Source organism: Ursus arctos, unplaced genomic scaffold (genome assembly GCF_023065955.2).
Source record: "Ursus arctos isolate Adak ecotype North America unplaced genomic scaffold, UrsArc2.0 scaffold_32, whole genome shotgun sequence".
NCBI lineage: Eukaryota > Metazoa > Chordata > Mammalia > Carnivora > Ursidae > Ursus > Ursus arctos.
This window is the reverse complement of record NW_026623008.1, coordinates 6,458,347-6,477,936: the sequence shown is the minus strand read 5'-3', so window position 1 is coordinate 6,477,936 and position 19,590 is coordinate 6,458,347. Positions and strand designations below refer to the sequence as shown.

The window sequence follows — 19,590 nt, the reverse complement described above, 5'->3', positions numbered from 1 at the left end:
CTGATTGGGTTGGAGGCTGCAGAGCCCAGCTGTGACCTTGCTGCCGCTGCTGTTCACTCCCCGGCCCCACTCTGCCCGGAACCGCCACCTGAGACACCCACCACCGCTGAACGAACCTCCCCCACGAACCTGACCGTGTCTCTGGCCAGTCCAATGGCCCCGTCCTGTCTCTCATGACTCAGGATGACTCACGTTTAACATCGCCGAGATCAGGCTGGTCCTGGAGCCCACGACACGGTCCAGCGACCATCAGCAGCTTATTTAAAAAAAAAAGGTGACCCTTCCTCTCTGTGGGTCTCAGAGGTGACCAAGTACAGCACTAATGGGCTACCACTCTGCCTCCCTCACCGCTGCCTCAGCTGCCCCAGTGGCACTCTTACCCAGTGTTCCCTAAAGGTCTGAAGAGCCGAGCTGCCCAGACACCGCCCCAGCAGGTACCAAGGTGATGGCCAAAAGGGCACGCATGTAAACGTCACGCAGGGTCTGCTCTTCCCCCAAGAATGCGCCCTGGGGCTTGGAGGCCACCCCATGCCATCCAGGATATTTGGAATTCCACCACACACATGCTTTCTTTGTAAAGAGCTCTGGCTTCCCGCTCCCTGTACCACTAACCCAGAAACTTGACACTCAAAAGCATCGGCTAAGCCCTAGGAATGCAAACGTTTCAGGCACACCGCCTGGGATGCCTCCGCAGACTAAGCTAGAAAGGTTTAAGGGCTTTTGTCAGGTGTGGGGGCAGGGGCCCCGGAGGAGAAGGTTCAAAGGGGGACAGGACTGTTTCTAGCACCTGTCAGCACACGGATGCCTTTTTCAGCCAAAGTGTGTCACTTGCCTTGGCCTGGGGAGTGGGTCAGAGACTCAGGGAGTCTGAGATGTGAATGGAGCAGAGGAGAAGATGCCTGTTTTAAAGGGGGAGAGGGTCTTCCATTGGAGCCCGGGGGGGACCCCTCCCAGTCACACCAACCTTTCATGAGCAGAGCACCCCATAATTCCATCCCACCTCAACCAGCCCCAAGAGCAGGCATGGCCTCAAAACGGCCAGCGGCCAGCGACAGAAATGAAAAATCCCCCCCATGAAGAAATAAGAGGCACAGAGCCCATCCTCCAGGATACCTTCAAAAGGAAGGTCATGATCAGCCGGAGTTGGAGGGAGGGCGGCCACCTGGGGATGTGGTCAGCCCCACTGGAGCTGGGATCGAGCCAAGTCTGAAACTCAATCGGCCCATTCAGTCCTGCGTGTGCCAGGCCCTGTCTCAGGCACCTGGGCCGCCAAACAAGGTAGATGGACCCCTATCCTCATGGACACGGACGGACATCCACAGGCAACCTCAGAAGATGAGCTGATTGGATCAAAGCTGCTAACTTTTCCATTGTTGGTGAAAAGATCAATGGGCTCATTCATTCATTCATTCATTCATTCGCCGAGTTCCCACTGAGCCCTCATGGTATCCCAGCCACGGTGCTAGGTGGGCACAAGACCCGACAGAGAGGACCAAGGTCTGCCCTGGAGGGTGTTTCAGTGACCCCACTGCCTGGCTTCCTCACAAGCCCGGGGACAGGCCCTGAGCATGGAGACCAGCCCCAGCTCCATATCACCAGCTCCCTCAACAATGTGGGGTGAACCATTTCTCCTGCTCCACTGCCTGAAATCCTTGCAGAGCGGAAGGAGGTGGGTACAGGCTTCCTCCAAGTGTCAAGAAATAAATTAGGAACCCCGAGCAAACCCACTGTGGGTATAAGATGCCCCATCAATCGAGTTCTCTGGGACAACAAGATGCAAAGGGGTCTCCTGGCTCTCTAGGACCTTCCACGGCCTGCTGAACAAGGGAGCAGGGACGCCTGCATCCGTAAAGGGCAGTGGGGAGGACAGGCGAGAGGAGCTTAAAGCCCAGCAGGGGAGGGAGGAGGTGTTGCAGGTAGACCCACAAGACAGAGATGCTCCCCACAGAGGGCAGGCCTCGCCCCAGAGACAGTAGTTAATTATCACTTTCGGGTCTGTCTTGTTTCTTCTGTAAGCCCCCCCCCCCCCCAAATCAATGGCAGGCACAAAGCGGGTGCTCAGTAAATATTTGCAGAAGGGAGTTTCTGCTATGAAAATTTAAGAGGGAGGCAAAGAAAAACCAAAGTGGGGGGTGGGAGGTGCCCAGAAACAGCGAGAAGAAGGCACCAGCCTGGACACCTGGGATCCCCGGCAGGGGGCTTGGCCCTGTCCTGAGCACGTGAGTCTAGCTGCCACAACGGAAGTCACTTGACCCAGTGGGACTGAAAGTACGATTCCCCTCCACATTTTGGAAAAGGAGAGTGTCCTGCCTCTGACCCCAGGACCAGGCAGGCAGGTGGCCAGCCCACAGCCAGACCCAGTCAGGGTCCTCCCAAGAAGTTTGGGGCTGGAGGCTTGGGGACAGGCTTCCCACCCAAGGCCAGCAGTTCAAGCAACCACAGAACCAGCAGGTATGGAATCTGGAGCCCTCTCAAAATGGGCTATCTTGTCTCTATCCACCAGGCTGGACAGTATTTTTGAAGCCCCACCCTTTGAGAGGTGGCCCTACCCACATCACCCCCACCCAAACCACACCAGCCACACCTGGGACTGGAAGGATCCCACACTTCAAAGCCACACAAAACCCAACACCCCCTGCCATCCCAATCCAATTCCCCTCTGCCCCATCTCCCCACTGCACACGACCCATGCAGGCCAGGCGGCCTTACCCAGCCTCTAACCCAAGACGGTCTCCGTTTCCTCCTCAACTCAATTCAGTGGGGTCCCAGGGAGGGGGTGGAGCAGGAGGGCCCCCAGGACTGTTTTCCTCCTTCCTGTTGGCCTCTCCTCCTGTCTTTGCACTTCAAGGCTCCAAATGGGGGGTGGCATGTGAGGTGAAGCCCTGATCTGGTGGGGGAGGGGGGCGTGTTCCACGGGCAAGGTGAACGACATGAGGCCTGGCCTCCTCCCGCCCCCTCTCTGGCCAGCCCGCCGGGTCCACACACCAACCTGCTGCCTGCGTGGTATTCCTGGGCTCCCCGCGCTGTCCCCTGGCTCCCACCTCTGCAGTCCCTACCTACTCTTTAGGGCTTGCTGCAGGACGACCCTCCCCAAGGCCTCTTAGCTTTCCCTGCACCGGTCACACTGTGTTCTAATTCCAGCTCGAGTGACTGTCCCCACCACAGAGGGCAAATCCTCCGGGGCAGGTGCCTGCCTTGTCCGGCTGTGTCCCCAGCCCACGCTGAACGGGGTGAGCGACCGGATGGCTGCACGTGCTAGGGAACAATTCTCCCAATGAAGCAAACAACTGTCCACGGGGCAGCAACCACACGACGATTCTGCAAGGTGAGTCTCGTGCCCATTTTTGGAGAAGCGGAACGTGAGACTCAAAAAGGCTAACTTGTCTGGGATCCAGGTCAGAAGCCAGAATCCAGCCTCATGGTCTTCCCAGGACACGGGGAGCCTGAAAGCGGAGGTTGGAAGGGTGGCGCTCAGGAACAAAGAAGAATGTGGCAGGAGTGCGCATGGGCCACAGGTGCAGGACCCTGCCCTCGTTCCTGCCCCGACCCCCACCCCTGCGGCAGCCTGGAGGTGCTGCGAAGACCTCAGGCCCCGCAGCGAGGGAGGGACCAGAGTAGGGGTGGCTGAGCCACGGCTCTGCATGGCAGCCGCGGCCCTGGTACCCTCGCCCACCTTCACCCCTCGCCCCCCCGGCAGCCCAGGCCCACAGCCCCTCCCTCACCAGGCCACAGGAAACGCCATTCCTCCCCATGCCGCAGCTTCCCAGAACAAACGCCACATCTCCCCAACCTGCCCAGAAAGGGAGTGAGTGCACCGGCTTCCTGTGGTCCCCACCTGGCTGCCAGGGGCCGAGCCCAGCCACCCCGCATCCCCTGGCTCCCGCGGGATGCCCAGTCACCCCATCTCACCCCACCTGGGCTCTCCAGGACAGGCCCAGGTTACTGGGAAGTTCCAGAAGAGCACGGGCTTAAAAACCCAACGAGGACAATGACACAGGGTCGGGACTCCCCTTCGGTCTTGGCCTGCGTCCGTATTTGCTGTCTGCATGCCCCACTCGGCAAACCAGGGCAGGACAGGGCCCGACACGCAGAGGCCTTCGGCCAATACGTGGGATGAGGGGACGGTGGGAGAAGAAGAAAAAGCACCCATCCAAGAAGGCTGTGGAGCTGCAGGGGCTCCCTCGCCACAGGAAATCAGCTGCATGTGGCTTTGAAACGGTCTTGTCCCACCTGGTGATGCGAAGATCTCCCTCCCATGTACGTACACCCCCCCCCCTCACCCTGGGAAGGCCGTGAGTGTTGATTCTAGCTTCCAGCCTGGACCCTAGACAAATTACTTGGCCTCCTGGAGCCTCAGTTTCCACATCTATAAAAACAGATAGAACTATAAAAATAGGTTCTCAGATACCTAAACTAAAAATCCCGGAGTCCTTAATTTTGAGAATATTTATTAATCATTTACTACATACTGGATACTATCTGTGCTCCTGGAGGTGTGGGCTATGGACAGCCTCTTCCACCAGTGATAGATCTCTTCCCTTCCTCCTCTCTCTCCAGTTCTTACACATCCTAAGGTTCAGCTTTAACATTACCTCCTCCAGGAAGCCTTCCTGGATTTGCCTGCTGAGAGTAAATTCTGAAACCGTCTAAGTACTCCAGAACTCTGCTTGCCTCTCATTGCCTTTATGATCCTCTGCCTAACATGATATTGCTTGAGAGTTAACTGTATTTTTGCCCTCTTTCCTTCTAGAAAGCACATCAAGCAAGTTCTCAAAGGCCGGGACTAAAGATTATAAATTCCAAGGCATGTTCCCTGGGAACAGGGAGGCACATGGGAGGTAAGGCCCCGCCCCATGTCAGGCCTTGAATCCCAGTTATGAGAAGGACAGCACCTAAGTTCACCCATGTCAATGCACTCCATCCATGGGGTACTCTTAGACCCCCATTTCACAGATGGGAAACCGCGGCCCAGATCACAGAGGCAGGTATCAGAGCAGGACTCCAGCCACCTCCACCTGACTCCCAAGCCAGGCTCCTGACTGCTCCAGCCCCCACCCCCCGACTATACACGGTTTCCCGAGGTAGTTTCCTCCAGAGAAGAAACCCGTGAACCAGAGACATCACACAGGGCTGCGTTGGTGCCCTGGGGCAGTAGGACGCATATGGGCTCCAAGATGCCCAAAAAGTCCCTGAGCTCTTGGTAAACAGCGACTGCCCCGAACCCCCAGGTACCCCCTCCGTCAATCAGCCCCTTTGCCACAACCTTCACCCCCTCACCCTCCAGCAGCTGAAGGGGTCATGCTTGGCACAGCTGAGGCCCCAGGATCTGGCCCAAGGCGGATGCAAACGTCTGCCCTGCGTGGCCAGTGCCCAGGCCAAACCAGCAAGCTCATATTATCTGGTCAAGCCCGTGCGGGAAGACACACCCACACCCGCCCACACCCACCCCTCCTTTGTCCTCTGGGGACCGCCTCTCACCCCTAACGTGCCAGGGCACACCGCCCTCTCCAACTTACCTGAAGTAGGTGGCCTGGCCAGCTGGGGAGCGTCTCCTTCCCAGGTCAGGTCCCCCCGGGGGAGCCCCACGGTGGGCGAGGCCGGCTGTCCCACCTGGCACCGTCCTCTCCTCCCTCCCCCTCCCCTGCCTGCAGGGCTGAGTGGGGAAGAGCCCAGGGCCGCTGCACCCCTCTGACCTCCCGCACCTGGTTCCCCCCTTGCACATGACTAAGCAATTTCTCCCTCCGAGTCGGCCTGCCAAGAGGCCCCGCGGGCTGTGGAACCGCACCGGGCCGCCCAGGGCCGCACGCACTAAACCCATAATTGGCGAGCCCTCTTCTTGGGAAAGAAAACCCCCTCCATGTTTTGTTTTGTTTTGTTTTCCCCTTAAATGAAACAAATCCACCCACGTAGTTACTGGAAACTCAAGCATGTGAAACTGAACCGTTTGCAAAGGGAATTAGTCAGCAAGCTCGCGAGCACTGCTGCAAGGTCCCTCTGTGGGCGGGGCCCCCGTGCTCTCGAGGTTCCCGTCCAGGAGGGGAGCGGGTGGCCCGATGTCCCCCACGCTGCAGGTGATGCCCGGCCGCGGCCGAACGCGAGGGCGAGTCTGCTCGCGCCGGGTCGAGGGTGCGATACGCTCCTCACTCTGTGCCAGTCCCACTTCGTGAAACTGGGCGATGGCAAGCCCTGGCTCAGGAATCAGATCCCACCCATCCAGTTAGCTGAGCCCCTGCGGCTCTCAGTTCCCTCTTCTGTGAAATGGGGGCGACAGAACCTACCAGGAGCACTGTCAGGATCACAGAGACGATCTATGTGTCAGGAGTTGGGTCTGGGGCAGCAACGCGAGCTGACCTGGCAGTAGGCGCCTTTCACCGGCAGCTACGGAGGGTGGAGGACTGCTTAGGCCTCTGTGCCTCCGGGTTCTGTCCCTCTTGCTGCAGTGGAACTGGCTGACTTGGTTCCCAGCCCTGCTGCCTTACCCAGGAGGCGGCCCAGGGAGGAAGAGAGGGGCCAGGCCAGGCGCCCACAAGTCCAGTACCAAATTTCTGAGCCCCGAAGCTCCGTGACCCACTGGGCTCCTTGGCCTTGTCCTCCTCACCTGTACAGGGAGGGCTGAGACATTGTATTCTGTATTGTTTCTTTAAAAAACAAAAACTCCACTAAGTTATTTGCCTACATTAAAAAAAAAATGCCTGGATTCCTGGCTTCTCTTAGGGGGACAAAGAAACACACACACCGTAGTGCACTGGACTCCACTGCCCTGGGTAGGAGAGGCCACTCCCTGATTCGACACATGCACCTTGCTTTGCCACACTCCTCCCCCCTCCCTATAGCCTTCCACCAGGCGGGGGCGTGGGTGCTTCGTCCGCGCCTCCTTCCCGGCCCTTGGGGGCATCTGAGTTTGTGACCCAGTTTAAAACCCTAATTTTATGTAGGAGCACGACCTCAGCCACTTGTCACTAGAAATATCCACAGGAAGTGTCCCTTGGGAAGGTAATTAAAGTCTGATGCTGTGGGCTGATTTTTCTTAGAGAAAAACAAGACGCTGTAAGAAGACCTCCGCCCCAGTCTAGCCGAGGGCAGCTTGGGAATGAGATATAGATGTTCTGAAATTCTTTCCGTGATTTACTAGACAGCGAGCAGAAGCAAGTGTCCGGGGTCCTGCCCTTACTTCCCTAATTTCTTCCCTCTTTTTCTGCTTATGAACCAAAAGGGCCTCACTCTGCTTCTTACCCCCCTGGGCGTGCAGAAGATGGGCGGTGGGGGTCAAGATGCTGAGGCGAGGGCCCTTCCGGAGGGGCTCCAGGACGGCGCAGAACCGGAAGCCCCCCAGCTGTCCCAGCTGGCCAGCTCATTTTGTTTATTTGAGGGGGCAGGGGAGGTAGGATTCAGTGGACACAGCCGCATCTACTCGCAGCCCAGCCGAGAAGTTGAAAAAGTCAAGTGAGCACTGGAGGGCATTTTCAAGTTGTCTTGGTCACTCCTGAAGAGGAAAACACAAGATCCAGGATCTCCAGTTTCTTGCCTCTCCAATAACATCTCCGTTCAGCCTCCGCTGAGCACCTGCTAAGGGCTGGCCAGTGAGACGCAGCGGGGACAGGCCGATGGGGACCGGTTCTCACCCAGGCTGTGCTCTGGCACCTCCTCCACTTGGGGACTCCTCCTGCACCCTCTCCTTTGCCTGGCTAAGCCTTCTCTCCTCCAGAAAGTTCTCATCCCCCTGGAGCACCCCAGGCACACCCTTATCACATAATTTAACACGGTGTGGCAATCCAGTGACTCCTGCCTTTTGACCCACTGCCCATCCCACCAGATCACGGGCCCCTACATGCGCAAAGGCCTCGTGGGGCAGTGATTCAGAGCACAGACGGGCCTGCATCCAGCCTGGCTTCTTGGCTATGTGATCCCAGGCAAGTTGTTTGACTTTTTGGGGCTTCAGTTTTCCCATCTGTAAAATGGGCATAACCAATGCCTCTCAACAGGGCTCTTGGGAGCAGTACATGAGTTCATGCTTGGGAAGTGCCGAGCATGGTGCCTGGCACACAGTAAGCGCTCAATCAACAGTCAGCAAACTGGTCTAAACCCAGGAGGAAAAGGCGCTCAGTGTGCACCGTCCACCGGGGAAACACACTTATAGCCTTGGCCCGGCTTTGGGCAATCGGCACGCACTACTGCCAGCCCCCTCCCCTTTATTTCCTCCCAAGAGCCCCAAACTCTGCCGGGGCAGCCTTCAACAGGTGCTTTCCAGGACAGTGCTGCTCAGGGAGACGACAAGGCACGAGACAGTCCGATCCTCACAAAAGGCAGTTCAGGAGCTGCTTACCCGAGAACCCTCCGTGACGGTACTGCTTCTACTGGTGCCGGACTCACAGGACTCGAAACCTCGAGCCCCCGACCCCGGCTCCCACCCGCAGAGCATGCTCGCGGAGTGAGACGTCATGAATTTCCGGACGGTGCTGCTGGCTGCCCGACTACAGTCACTAAAAATCATCAGAGTGGACGTTTACAATGGGTGAAGTGCATGGCATGTCAATTTCATCTCAATAAGAATCCTGCATTAGCTCCTGCTGTATACACTCAGAGCCTTGAAGAGACAGTATCCCACTGTAATACGCAGAATCCAACTTTTTTCAGCATGCCTTTATCCTGAGCTGTCTAGACACCCCCAAGCGTGACACAGTGGTGAGGAAGACAGCTTGCTGAACCCTGGGGGGGGGGTACAGGTGAAGGGAGGGGGGAAAAACACACAAAATACAAAACAGCTCAAATCTGGCCCAATAGGATAGAGCTGGAAGGAGGACATCCCTATCTTTCTGAACACCACATTTCTCCAAAGATGAAGAAATTTGGTTCAAAGAGACCTTGACATTTATACATACTTTATACATAATTAAACACATTTTACGGTGGTGTTGCCCCTTAGGATGATTCTTCCAAGCTTCACAAAGGCAAGGTGACCTTTCTCATTAGAGCTTCTCAAAATCTCCAAATTGCAAAGACCCTCGGACAAGCAAAAACCCTCACAGGTCTCCCCCTGCCCCCCAACTTCAGAGTAATTATGCAAAGGGCCTCTGATTCCCAGGTCTTCCAGATCTGCCCAGGGGCTTATCCCCCAGAAATCCACGTAGGTGCCCCAAGAACGTGGCACGGGGCCCCTCACCCTGCATAAAAAATGCCACCCTCTGAATCCTGTGTTTGATGTCAGGATCTCATGAGGCTCCGGGGGGCCAACCTAGCAGGCAGATCCCACCAACGTGGCCCGTTGCCTGTGTGGCCTTCCGACGGCGGGTGCAGGAGCCTCGAAGAGCCTCCCCATTCTCTCACCCCAGGAGAAGCTCAGCTCACGGGTGCAGCCCCACAGGAGCCAAAAACCCCAGCCTTGCTCAGACCTGCAGCCTAATTGCCGATGGTTAATGGTCTGCCGGGAGAGCCCCCAGAGCATCCAGGAAAAGGACTAGGGCTTGATCTGGACTCCTAAGAGGACCTGGCCAGACTGTTCCATGAAGGAGGAGGAGGCAGATGGAGACAAAAATCTCTAGTTTAGCCGTGCCTCTTAGGAACAGCTTTTGGGGTGAATGGGGTGGGGAAGGGATGCAAGGACACCTCCTACCCACCCCCAGGCCTGACCTTCGAGGCCTCCCCGCTACACAGCAGCCTTCCTGTGATCCTCCTAATGGCCAGTGCCTCCTCTGTGGGGTCACTTTACCTCCCTGCCCCCCACCACGAGACCCCCACCCCCAGCCTAGCATAAATCCTCCTGACCAGTCACAGGAGGCTTGCCGTGCCCGCCCGGCACACCTGACAGCTGGCTCGTGTTTCATCACACACCTGTCAGCTCCACCTGCTCCATCACAGACCCCTGAGGGCCTCAGGCTGCTTCGCCCACCGCCGGTGTGAGGCCCGGCGATCAGAAGGGCTAAGTGACCCCCGGGTGTGCAGCAGTCACGGTTGGGAGAGCACAGACTGTGGCATCAGGCCAGCCTTTTATCATCCACGCGGCCGTGTCTCCTTCAGCGACTCAGAAAACGACTCGGAAGCTCACTCCCCTCATTTGGAAAGGGGGAGGTCAGAGCTGACTCCTCAGGTTGTTTGAAGCCTTAGAAACCCATTGACAGCGATGAGCACAGGGCCTGACCCACAGCAAGCATCTCCTAACGGTTCACACTATTTCTGAAAGAATCATACTCCAAGCAGACAGGAGTCCAGACAGCCTCGATGAAACGTGAGCCAGAGAATGGTCGAGAAAAGGCAGGGGAACTGTCATCAGGGGCTCCAACAACAAAAGAGCCGACATCCCCTGACCTCTCCTGGAGACAGTGGCCAGCTCCGGGTGGCCTGGGGGGGAAGAAGCTCCATGAGTTACTGACCCCCAGCCCCAGAGCCGGTCTGCGTAGGGACACGTGTAGCATTCCTGCTCAAGATGGGGGATGGAGGCACCACCTGAGCCTGAGACGAGGTCATGTCCCGAAGGCCACTAAGAGCAGCATCACTGTTGGTGGGCTTCAAGAAGGGAGTAGACATCATCAGGTGTTCATTTTAAAAAGACCACTGGAAAAAGTTTAAAACAATGAAAACGATGGCCGGGCAGCAGGACAGTGGCCGGGTCCTCGGTGGCGATGGATACGGAGAGGAAGACAGGTGTTTACAGCTCCAGATGAGCCTTCTAGACGAGCCGTCTGAACGGAGCTGTCCCCACCTCCAAGTGGCCCCCAAGTGAGCCAGGAAGGGAAATCCAGCTTCTATTCAGGAAACACTACAATCTTCCACGCCAAACGTAATTAGCCAGAAGCCAGACACAAAAGGTCCCAGAGTGGATGATTCCATTTATAGGAAATGTCCGGAACAGGCAAACCCATAGAGACAGAAGGCAGACTGGTGGCTGCCAGGGGCTGGGGGAGGGGGCATGCAGAGTGGCGGCTAGCGGGTGCGAGGTTTCAGCTTGGGCGACGGAAACGCTGGGAAGCAGGTGGTCACACAGCATTGTGAACGTACTAAGCAACTGCACCGCTCACTTCAGGATGGTCCGTTTCAGGCTCTCCGGAATTCAGCATAGACGAGAGGTGGTCAGGAGCACAGAGCACAGTAAGAGGCCTCTCCACCGAGCCACCAATTCCGTTTCTGCTGGGGGTGCCATTGTATCCCCACAAACCAGGGCCCCTTCTGACTCTCACTGACACCCCCCCCCACATCCAACGTATCAGGCCACCGCGATGACTGGTCTTCTAGCCTCTCAACACCACTCATTTCCGCTGCTCCCCTTCTTCGTGGCAGAGCTTGGTGGGTAAGGGTGTAGCCCCGGGAGCCAGGCTGCAGGACTGGGATCCGAGCTCCCCCCATTATGGCCCAGTGGCCCCGAACCTCTGTCTTCTCGGCTGTAAAATGGGGCAGCACCGCCCTCCAGGCCTCGCACACAATATGAAGACTGACGTCATGGGCGTGTAGCGCCTGGAAGTTCACCCAGACCGCCAGCCACCGAGCCGTAACCGTTGTCACCAGGCTCCAAGCCCAGCACCGTGCCTGCATTTCTGCAACCGACCCTTCGAAGCTGCCTCGTCTCCACCTGAGCTCTGCACGTGCCCCTCTTCCTCCATTACATCCAAACCGTCCCGCTTGGCTTTTCAGGGCCCCTAAGCCCAGCCCGACTGCCTGAACCCGGGTCCCCAATACTCCATCCCGCTCCACCTCCCCCGTCTGGGCCGGAGCGTGAGGGGCATCCTGCAGGAAAATGAGATCTTCCCAGCCCCCCAACTACCCCACCCCACCCCACTCCAGCTCGGCTGTGCCCAGAATGCTCTCCCTGGTCAAAACCTGGCTATTTATAGCAAACACATGCTGGGCAAACTACTGCAGGAGGCAGCCATCCCGCTGTAGGGACCCGCGGCCGAGAGGGTAAAGACGACAGACCCAAACGTGCAGTCGCCCCAGAGTCGCCCCTCAGCCATTGCTTCCAGGAGCCCACCTCAGAGCTCAGCCTCCCGGAACATCCTGTGCCCCGGCTCCTCTCCCCACAGGCCCCCTCCCAGTGTCCCCCTGCCCCTCTGCCCTCACTCCGCCCCCACCCAGCCCCACGCCCCACGCTCCCCTCCCACACCTGCCAAGCTTCCACCTGGAATGCCCACCGACCTCCCCCCACCCTCTCCTTGTCAGGCTCTCCACGACAGGCTGGGAAGGTCATCCCTGGAAATGGGCTGATCTCCCCCACTAGGCAGAGAGGTCTCTGAGAGTGACACCCCCCCCCCCACTTCATCCTTCGTATCCTCAGCCCAGCAGACTGGCTGCATACTGTAGGGGCTCAATACATGCGTGAATGGAAGAATGAACGCCGAGCAGTCCAAAAATAGCTCAGGAGGGGAGGCCTGTTTTGGACTTCTGGACCTCCCACAGGGTCACGGGGCAGTCGGGTTCTCTGACGGGCGGGTCTGTGGGGAGCAATGCCACCACCCCCAGCACGTCGGGACTAGGCACCGCGGCCAGCACTGGAGCACGTCACCTCCCTGAGACCTCACGGCCACCCCACAAAGTGGTTGTCACACTGCACGGTCAGAGCAGCAGAGGCTCTGAGGGAAAGCCTGGGTCTGGGCTACAGCCCTGAGCCCAGATTCAGGTCTCTCCAAGCCCCCTGCTCAGAAGCACTACCCGCCCTACCCACACCCATCTATCCAACAGGTACCTGGTAGGAGCCTACTGTGTGTGCTGAACACTGGGGGCAGAGGGATGAGCGAGACCCACGTGGCCTGGCCCTGCCCACCCCACAGCCCACAGTCCAGTGGGACACCGGCCAGGCTCTCTGTGGTGCCTCGAGGCGGGGGAGTGTGTGTCTGGCTTGGGTTTCTGGGTGGAAGGTGGAGGCCCGGCTGCCCGCCGCAGACACGCCATGTGAGCCAGGGGGCCAGGGAGGAGGGAGACATGTGTTACTCAGGTTGTAAAAGTTCAGTGAGACGGGCTTGCAGAGCACCCAGGTAGGAATGTGCTGGGCTGGTCAGCATGGAACATGGGGCAGGGTGGGGGTGGGAGGGCAGAGTTGGGGGTCAGCGAGACATAGATGCAGGGGACGGAGGCTATGAGGGACATCAGGAGGTGGGTGGGTGGGAGAGCTGTAAGGACAGGGACGGGGAAGGGGAGGTGGGGAAGTGGGGAGCAGGGGAGAGGGGGTTGCTGGGAGGGCAGGGCAGGTGCAGAGAATTCTCTAAGCAGGAAGGAGGAGTGATGGCACCAAAGCAGCAGGGTCAGTGAGTATTGGCAGTTGGGCCAGTGACATCCGGGAGCTCCTGGAAAGATCTAGAAGTGCCAGGGAAGTGAGGAAGTGGAGTCCAGTTGTATTGACCTGCGAGTGGGAGGCAGGATGGCAGGCAGAAGCTGGAGAAGCTGCTCCTTTTGCCCTGAGGGCAGCTCTGGGGGCTAAGCGACCAAGGGTAGCCAGAGCCCTGGGGCTCCCTCTACCCCATGACCTAGGCTCCCCGGACCCTGCGAGCTCCCACAGGCAGCCTCACCTTATATCCAACCAACAGGAGGGGGCAGCAGCCTGCGGGGCTGGGCCAGTCGCATCAGGGTGGGGCGGGGGCCCAAGCAGCCTAGCATCGGCGACCCCATTATCCACACTCCCCCCCAGCACCCCGAAGGCCCACAGCGATTCCCCTCCCGGGAGCCTGTGCTCTCAGGGAGTGCCATAAAAAGAGACTAAGGGTACCTCCACGTAAGAATGGATAAATAAAATGTGGTCGACCCATACAACGCACTAGGATTCAGCTTTAAAAAGGAAGGGGATTCGGACACAGTCTACAACGTGCACGAACCTAAGGACGTCCTGCGGGGTGAGGTGAGCCAGTCACAGAAGGACAATGAGTAGGACCCCACGCATCTAGGGACCTAGAGGAGTCAACCCCATAGAGACAGAAGCGGAACGGAGGGTGCCAGGGGCTGGGGAAGGAGAATGGGGAGTTAGCGTCTAATGGAGACAGAGTTTGAGTTTTGCAGCCTGGAAAGAGTCCGGGAGATGGACGTGGCGGCCGCACCCCAGTGCGAACGTGCTTCTCACTGCGGCACGCTTAGCGACGGCTACGATGGGAAATGTGATGTCACATGCATTTTACAATAAAATGAGAGGTAAGTATGAAACCCCTAAACCGAGAGAGGCCTTCCCATGTGGCTCTGGGGCGGCCTGGCACCCACTGTGGGGACCCCACACACACCCCTGCTGTCAGAGGCAGACCTTCCGGAACATGCAGGAGCAACTGGGCCCTGAGGTACAAGAGTCTCTCCCCCCATTCTAGATGAAAATGCCAGAACCAGGGTTCTATTCCCGGGCATGCCTCGTCTCATGCCAGATGCTCTTCTGAGAACCCCCTTGGAAAGAAGGGTCCACAGTTTCTGTCTCCAGCCCAGGCTTCTCTCTAGCGCCCCAAGCCTAGCTGCCATCTGGACACAACCATAGACCATTTCTACCTGGGAGAGGCTCCAGGCACCTCCAGGCGTCTGGCCCCCGGCCCCCTCCCTAGGGTCGCCATCCACTCTGACCCCCGAACTGGCCAGGAGGCTCAAGACATTTACAATTCTCTTCACCCTTGTGCACACCCTGTGTCCCAATTCGGCCTTGAAAATGCCACCAGCCTCCGTCCCAACCAGCGGGAAAGAGACGCAGCAGGACGCAGGCAACGTTTTTAAGAATCACGGGCCCGACAGCAGAGCCAGCAGCCGTGGAACCCCGAGCAGCCTGTCTGGCAAGCGCCGTTCACAGCTGGGGCAGCTGTCAAGACCTTGTCACCAGGTAGATCCCGGATCCCTCCCCCCATGGCATTTACATCCCACATGCCCAGACTCTTGGGCCCAAATCACCCACCGGCTCCCTCATTTTCCCAGAGGCATCCCGAGGGTGGCAGGTGCCCCCACATTCCTCCATCCATTACCTACACCGTTGGGACTTCAATCAAGACGGTTAAGCTTGGGTTTAACCTTGGGTTGGGGACCACCTTGTTAACAAACCACTTCCACATCCCCGGCCGCCCAGGCCCTATCTCGAATGCCCATGCCACCCAAGGCCCAGCCTCGATGGGGGGCAAAGCAGGGCTGCGCCTTTCGGGTCCTCCCCCCATCTCCAAGGGAGGCCCACAGGGAGCCTGGGTCTGTTCTTGATGTGGTCTGTCTCATGACCAGTGGACTCACTTATTTGTAACGTTGAGCAATGAACAGGACTTTAGAACACAAAACAAGCAAGAAGCTTCCCGAAGACTTGGGGGGGGGGGCGTGGTGGTGGCAGCAGCAAGAGAGATCTGCCAATGAGCCGTCCTCCCCTTGCCACAGCCAGGAGGGACCCTCAAGTCCAAGTCAGGCAGAGTGCACTTACCCCAATCCGCCCCCGTGGACTCAGTCTATGTCTTTGAGACGTGAGATTCCGCTTAAATGCTTAGCAAGTACGTACAGATGACCTGATACCACGTCTGAGATTTGCTTCTGAAGAGTCCAGCATGAGTGTGTGCACGTGTGTGGGTGCATGTGAGCGTGGCTGCGTGTGTATGTGTTGACACTTAAAGCTGGTGGGGGAACCTTATACCCTTCTCCCAGCTCTGGTATACATTTGCAATTTTCCATAATAATAAACATTTTTCATTAAAAAAATTAGCACGTGCTTCTTGAAGAAAAGGTCAAGGGGAAAGAGGGGGCATACTGTACTGATTGAGAGAGCTTAAGCACCAAAATTAGGGTCAGAGTTTTGCTCCGCCCCCCGGTAGCAGCAGGACTCTGGCCAAGCCGTGTGGCCGCCCTTCCAACCCCAGGAGGAGGAGGATGGAAGGAGAAACTGCTCGCTGCCCTGTGTTCTTAGGAGAAGTACAAGGGTTAATGTGTCAAGGACTCAGATCCGAGCCTGGCACTGGTACGGGCTCTAAAACCATCTCCTACCGCCACCACCACCATCATCGTCATCCAACAATGTCACGCCTGGGAAGCACGGAGCAGGACAGGCCTGACACCTGGCTATGAGCTGGCCTTTTAGTCTCAGAGGAGGAGGGACTCACTCGATCAGCTACCTGGGAAAAGGGAAAGCGCTAGGTGGGAAGTCCAACACGAAGTCTGGATTTCATCAGTCAGGCTCGTGGGGGAGGGACAGGCTTGCACATCCCTAGGCAGACAGAGCACAGCTACACCTGCCCTGTGCTTTTGTCTGCTAAAGATCCTCCTTCTCAAACTCGTCAGGCACCAAAATATAAACTGATTATGCCCACGAGCCACAGCCTATTTCTTGGAAAGAGCTGCTGTGAAATTCCTGGACAAAACCCCCAACACCATAGAACCGGAGGTTTTGCTAAATGGGAAAACGCAGCAGTAGGCAAGTTTCTGCTCACCCGAGGAGCGGGAAGGTCCAGGAAGGGGACCAGGCCCAGCCAGGGGAGCACAGTCTCTGTTGTCCTAGTGAGCAGGGCCAGCGAGGGCCTCCACCAGCTAGCCCCCCCGGCCTGTTCGCTGATGGCCCAGGGGCTCACAGCGCTTCAGGAGGCAGCCCCAGGAGCCCCCGGAAGGGTGATTTGGGCCTTGCTAGAACAGCCCAAGGAATGCAGCCTCACCCAGCGACAAAATGACATCACCCAGGGCCCCTGGTGGGACCACTCCTTCCTAAGAGCCGCACAACCCCCAGAACTCACGATCTCCCCATAGCCCCAACCTCCCTGAAGCCGGGTCTGCCCCCCCCCTCGGCTGGTGCCTGTCAGGACCACTGTGATCTGGGCGCCGCTGCTTTGAGTCTTTCTGCTTCCCTGGAGGTAGCCAGGCTGGGAAAGAAAAGGATTTGTAAAGTTATTGCTTTGGGCCTCTCCACACCTCTCCACTGGCAAACTCTCTCTCCCTCTCCTGGGTAAAGCACTCTCTGCAGGAGAAAAAGTAATAAGAGAACAAGAAGTGCTTAAAATGATCTAATCCAGTCCATCACCTTACAGCTGGGGAGACATGAGGTGCCTGTCCATGACCTCAGCACCAGAAGCAGTAACGCAGGGCAACAGCCAGGGCTCTGGAGACGGTCCACAGCCCTGGCTCCCCGTCGTGTGCAAGTCAGCCACACTCTCCCGGCCTCTGCCGGGAAGGGAAAGGTTGGCCTACACAGATGCCCTGTGAGTAAGATAGGGCTTCCCTAGCTCCACGATACCTCAGCAGAGGCAAGCCTGTCTACGCCCCTCATGCCAAATCTAGCACCTTCTACCACCCAGGGGGGAGTATCAGAAAGGACTAGGGGAGAGAAGGGATGTTTGCTGTCCTCACACCAGCAACCAGGGATGAAGTTCTGGGCCCCCTCCCCAGCTGTCCTGCCCCAGGAGAGAATTCTGCCAAGGACACCAAACTGTAGTCACCAGGGACGGCGTTTTTACCATCACCACCTGTTAAAAGTCAGCTCATGACCAGTTTGTGATGCTACTGGCTGGAGTGTTTAATTAAATATTACTCACTCAGGAAGCAGCCCCTGCCAACTCACCCCCAAACCCTCCGGTTCATTTTCAGAGAAAAAGAGAGGGAAGGAGAAGGAGACTGTGTTCTCAGCTGGCACTGGCAGGGCAATCAGTCTGCACGGCCCACTTTGGAGAAAGAACCGAGCAAGGGAAGTCAAGTTAAGCAGCTCTGGGGCGCCAGCAACCCCACTACCGGGTTACCATAGGTGGCGCGGGCACACACACACACACACACACTCTCCCAGAGATGCATACTCACCCCAGACACACTCACACACACCCCCCAGGCACACATTCAGAGACACACACACTAACTCACCGACAGACACACACTCTCTCTCACACACACACTCACCCCAGACACACACTCACTGATGCCCACAGACACACAGAAACACTCAGAGCTACTCAAAGACACGGAAACACACTCTGCACGCACAATCTCACACAGGCACACACTCAGACATACCACCTTGGCTCGCTCAGACACACCCACACAGGCAGGCTCAGAGACACACAAACACACGGTCACCAGACCTCTCACACACAGACGCACACTCAATCACACACACTTGCGGTCTCCCATCAGGGCAAGCCACCTCGCCAGGGGCCAGTTAGGATTCCAGGAGCCTTTGCCTTGGACTCGAACAGGACAATCACGAAGTCCCCACACACCCCGGCCTCGGGCCGACCCATCCCGCGGTGCCACCGACCGACCCACACTACTCTGGTTTCTCTGTTTTAATCGATCGGCTGACACAACACTCGGCTCCCCCCTGGTTGCCGGGAGAAGCTGCGGCGGCTCCGGGACGGCGGAGAGGGAGGCGCCGCCCGGCGTGTCGGCCCGGCGGGCTCCCCGGGGGAGGCGCGGCGGGCAGGGCGGGGGACTCCCGAGGGGGCCAGTAGGGCCGCGCTGCAGATCCGGGTCCCGACTGGCGGGAAAAGCGAAAGTAACTTCGCGGAGCGGGGTCGCTCTGCCCCCGTGTGGGAGGGGCAGGTCAGTGCCCCCGCCTCGGCCTCTGGGACGGTCTCGGGAACGGAGGCCGGGAGCGCCCGGGCACCTGGAAGCCGGTGGGGGCCGCCGCGCGCCCGGGGTCCCTTCCCCGGGTCTGCAGCAGCCGAGGCTCAACCCCGGGCGCGACGGCGGTGGCGGCTGCCGGGACCCCCGCCCTGTCTCGCCCCCGCAGGTGGGACCGCGGGCCGCCGCGACCCGCAGGCGCCCACAGCCGCAGCGGCGCTGGGCGGCGCCCTGGACCCCTCGGCCGGGACCTGGGGCGAAAGAAGGGTTCCCCGCGGCCCCCTAGCGGGTCCCCGGCGGGACCCTCACCCACCGGGTCCCCAGCGCCCAGCCCCGCGCCCCCCACTCGATCCCCGAGTACCGCGATCCCCGCCCGGACTCCCACCCGCCCTGTGCCCGTGCCCGGCGCTGCCTACCGCGTCAGGGAGGCCGCCGCCGCCGCCGCCGCCGCTCTCCGGGGCCGAGGAGGCCGGGGCGCCCGGGCCGCGCCCGCCGCAGGGAGCGAACTCGCCTCCTCCCGCGGCCCCGGCGCCAGCGCCTGGAGCCTGGTTCCTGCTGCGAGCGCGCGGGCAGCCCGAGCGCAACTTCTGTGCAAAGAAAAAGCAGGCGAAGGCTTTAAAGTGCGGGGAGAGCAAGCGCCGGGGGGCGGGGCCCGTGTGCCCCGCCCCGCCCCGCCCCCTCGCCCAGGGCTCCCGCTCCCGCAGCGCCTCCCGCTCCCGCGCGCAGGGTGTGTGCGCCCCAAGGGCGGCCGCGGGGCGCGGGGCGGCGAGGGCGTCCACGGTGCCGGGCGTTCCCTCGGCCGCCCCCTCCTCCGCCCGCGCCGCCGCCCCACCCGGAGGCAGCCGGAGCCCGCGGGGCGGCACCGGAGCTTCGGTCCCTCCGGAGGCGTCTTTGGGAAACGCCGGGCAGCCTCCGTTGGGCGAGAGGCCTAGGTTGCAACACCCGGAGGGCCACGGCCGTGCGGGGGAGGGGGGCTTACTAATAATAATTTTTAAAATCTCTTGGGAGGGTGGGGGTTGTTTCAATAACCTTGGGAGCAAGGCCTTGCTTGCCTCATCTGAAATTCCCAGCGGTGTAAAGTTCCGTAATTCGAAGGCGCAGGAGAGGAGGATGTAGGCCAGCAAGATAATCCAGGGACTCTCC

The 19,590-nt window shown here is 58.9% G+C and overlaps 1 protein-coding gene across 2 annotated transcripts in view; it reads right to left on the bottom strand.

Annotated features, from left to right (window-relative positions):
* The window catches only part of SPSB1 (splA/ryanodine receptor domain and SOCS box containing 1), a 66,791-nt gene extending 47,723 nt beyond the window's left edge, over window positions 1–19,068 (bottom strand). Inside the window, exon 1 of one of the 2 annotated variants that reach the window (XM_044391386.3) lies at window positions 18,864–19,068. The gene's annotated coding sequence lies outside the window, so the exon portion shown is untranslated. Of the gene's footprint in view, window positions 1–5,516; window positions 5,667–18,863 lie in introns of those variants that run through there. The other variant, XM_057305163.1, reaches the window with a different exon arrangement.
* Between the last annotated feature and the right edge of the window lie 522 nt (window positions 19,069–19,590).